The 3,714-nt window shown below is 53.9% G+C and overlaps 1 non-coding gene across 1 annotated transcript; it reads left to right on the top strand.

The window, feature by feature from the left end:
• The first annotated feature begins 17 nt into the window (after window positions 1-17).
• On the top strand, window positions 18-99 carry TRNAS-AGA (transfer RNA serine (anticodon AGA)). Its single transcript has one exon. It is a non-coding gene; the product is annotated as a tRNA-Ser (tRNA).
• The last annotated feature ends 3,615 nt before the right edge of the window (window positions 100-3,714 follow it).

Here is a 3,714-nt window from a genome sequence, read left to right as displayed (position 1 = left end):
ACATCTGTCGTTGGAAAGTAGTCGTGGCCGAGTGGTTAAGGCAATGGACTAGAAATCCATTGGGGTCTCCCCGCGCAAGATCGAAACCTGCCGACTACGATGCAATTTATATTAGCTGGAAATACAATCCCAGAAACCATGCTCGAGACAGCTGGTGAATAGGGAAAAGTGTGCATTGGGAAGGGTTATAATTGTTACCTTGTTTCCATGCGCCTACCCAGAATTCCTTCTGGTTGTGGAAGCACCATGAGATTTCTGAGGGAAAACAAGCTTTCTGGCGTGTCTGTAGATGAGTGTTTAATAATACTTCTACTACCCCTTTAGAGCTCATATCCCAGCGCACAGCATTGAAGCCACACCCACCACCTTCCACACTGCACCGGGACAGGACACAGAAGAAGAAGAGTCAAGAGGAAGAACGAAGAGTAGGAGGAAAAGTGTGTGTTATTTTTAATAAAGTGGGGGGTTTTTTAAAGGTGGGGTCATTTTCAATCAAGTGAATGCTGAATTTTCGGTTTTGGTCCAGAATTTTCATTTCGGTGCATCCCTATTTACTAAGCCAGACACTGAAGCGGTAGGCCTACACCACCTCAATGTTTGGCTTAGTATATAGTGATAGGGGTTATGCTACATTATTGGCAATGTCTGGCTCAATATAAAGTGATAGGTGTTGGGCTGTGCCTCAGTATATAGTGATAGGTGTTATGCTGCCCCACCGTCAATGTCTGCCTCAGTATATAATAATAGCAGTTATGCTGTACCACCGTCAATGAGTGCCTCAGTATATAATAACAGTTATGCTGCACCACTGTCAATACCGTATTGGCCCGAATATAGGTCGCACTTTTTCCCCCCACTTTAAAGGGGGGGTGCGGTCTATATTCGGGGTGTAGCGCCCGACGGCCGGGACATGCAGTTCTGGGCGCCGGGCAGGCAGCAGGGTTAGGATACAGATCCCCCGCAGCGGTGCAGAGGACCTGCATCCTACTCTCTGATACGCTCAGACAGCCTCCCCTGCCGGCACTTTCCACGGGGGAAGTGCCCGCACGGGAGATTGTCTAAGCGCATCGCACAGACATTCCCCGACTGCAGCGATGTGCGCGTAAACAACCTCCGCTGCCGGCACGTCTGCACAATGTGCTTTAACAATCTCCCTTGCCGGGAATTCCCACAGGGGGAGTCCCGGCAAGGGAGATTGTTAAAGCACATCGTGCAGACGTGCCGGCAGCGGAGGTTGTTTACGGGATTCGCCGCAGCCGGTGAACGTCCGCACAATGCATTTTACCTCTGCCCCCAAAGACTTACCAGAGCAGACTCCCGGGTGTCTTGCGGGGCCGTCGGGGGACATCTACGCAACACGCGTATACTACAGGAGTATTGCGTAGATGTCCCCGCAAGACACCTTGGAGTCTGCTCTGGTAAGTCGGGGGGGGGCAGAGTGGCAGCATATCTCGAGGGGGGAGGACAGAGTGACAGCATATCTTGATGGGGGGAGGACTGTGACAGGGCCAGGCTAGCTGGCTCATGTGTCATATGAAGTTTAGCCGGGTCACGGAGCACTTTTGTGTCCGGTTCTGTATACTGTGACCCGGTAATATATTATATTGTGTTTATTGTGTAACCGGCCCAGAGACTGATGTGGATTCAGCCCCAGCCTTCAAAGAGACGATCCTATAATCTGGCTGGGGCTCTTAATCAGCCAACACAGCCCTGTCTGCCCAGACGGCACCCGCACTACAGGGGGGATAACCCAGGTGGGGGAACCCATTGTATTCTGTAATCCCCTCACCTGATACATCCCCTGTATACTGATGGGATTTGTGATGGGATGTGGCTGATGGGATTGGGGGTTGGGTTCGGTACACATTGCATTGAGATTGTATATAAGTTCTGTGTGTTTGTAATAAAGAGAGTTCTTCTTGGTTTACTACGAATGGTGGTCTGGATGATCCGTGGATAGCTGAGTGCTATCCGTATGAGGGACTGACTGGTGATTCCTCAGCCCTCAAACAGGGGGACCCAGCCTTGGGTACGGTGACCCTGTAACATTGGTTGGCAGCGGTGGGAAGAATCCCACGACTTGGGTGAAATCCAAACCACCAACTGGGATTGCAGACAAGAGACACCAAGAGAGCTCCTGGAGGTTTGTAGCAAAGGAAAGGCTACTCTGATTGCAGACTGCAGAGAGATGGACCGGCACCAGGATGCCCCAGAGGAGAGCCTCGGACTGAGTGCTCTACAAAAGAACATTCTATGGCACTTATCCCTGTACCCAGGAGGGGCTACATCGGAGCAAGTGACGGCGGTGATTAAAATGTGTCACCAGGAACTGAGCCAGAGTGGGTCTGTATCTCCCAGACTAGGGGAACAGACCCCCAAAATATCATACCAGGATATCCAACCCTTCCGAGAACCAGAGGATGAGACAGACCGGGTTACAGCCGAGGTGTGTGAGCTGGAACACCAGCAATGGCAGTTAGAGTCTGCGCCTGCAGACTGGAGGGATGATTTCTCCCATCCCCACTTTGAAACGTACTGGGCACAGTACTGGACAATGTGGGATCTACGAGTTCCACTCCTGGGGGAGAACCCGTTGCCGGAGTGGGAAGACGAATTGAGGGGTCTCATATATGCAGAGCTCGACCTCCAGAGCCGCTACCAGGGATTCTCCCAGCAGTTAGCAGGTGAAGACCACAGCGACCCTCTGATGCTGTATAGCCCCGTCGACCCAGGACTGATATATGATGCCTTCCAATTTGACTCGTCCTTCGGAAGCCCCTGCCAGTACCGCAGGGATACAATCTGGGACAACCGTGCAGAAGTCCTGGTTTATGCTATTCCCCCCGAGCTGGAGGCTGTTATGGATTGCCTGGTCCAAGAGGAATGGCAGCTCGAGAGGGACTATAAAGAATTGCTGCGGAGAGTGGAGCTTCAGGAGTTACAAGGAGACTGGGAGCATGGTACTACAACTTGCGGGAGTGGGACCGAGGTCCTCTTCACCTACTCCGCGGCCCCTGCCCTGGCGAGAAGAACCGAGGTCCTCGCCAGCAAGAAGAAGCGGAGGAGGAAGCCAAAAGCTCCGACCCAAGTCCCCACCAACAACCCTGGCTGCTCTACCCCGGCAGAAGAGATGACTGTCCCCACCGCCCGAGTAAGTGGCACAACCCCCCTCACCAAACCCCTAGCTATGCCTGTAGAAGCCAGTGCCCCAGACTGTCCCCCTGATTTCCCGAGTGTCCTGGGAGAAGCCCGGGTCACTGCCCCAGAGGTTCCCACTGAAGTCCCCGGTGACCCGGTAGAGGCACCATTCCCTAACCTAGCGAGGACGCCAGAGGGGCTGCCGAGTTCCCTGGGTCCTCTCAGTAGCCTGGCGCAGGCCCTGGTTCCTATCCCTGTGTTCTCCGAAGTGATCCCTGGTTCCCCAAGTGTCCTGGTAGAAGCCCAGGTCACTGTCCCAGAGTGTTCCTCTGACTCTCCCCGTGCCCAGGCAGAGGCACCTGTCCCAGAGAGGAAGATCGAGGGTCTGCTTAACCCTCCCGGTGGTCCAGTATTGGCACCTGTCCCTGCCCCGGAGTATTCCCCTGGGTCCTCTGAGTACCCCGCAGAGCTGCTTAGCTCGCCCAATAACCCTGTAAGGGCACCTGTTCCTGTCCCAGAGTGTCCCCTAGGTCACTCCAGTGTCCCGGTAGAGGCCTCGCTTACTACCTCTACGTG

The sequence above is a fragment of the Sceloporus occidentalis genome, unplaced genomic scaffold, assembly GCF_023333645.1.
Source record: "Sceloporus occidentalis isolate IW3139 unplaced genomic scaffold, rSceOcc1.0.p SCAF_53, whole genome shotgun sequence".
NCBI classification, from domain to species: Eukaryota; Metazoa; Chordata; class Lepidosauria; order Squamata; family Phrynosomatidae; genus Sceloporus; species Sceloporus occidentalis.
The sequence above is the reverse complement of the archived record's forward strand: the minus strand, read 5'-3'. Positions and strand labels throughout refer to the sequence as shown.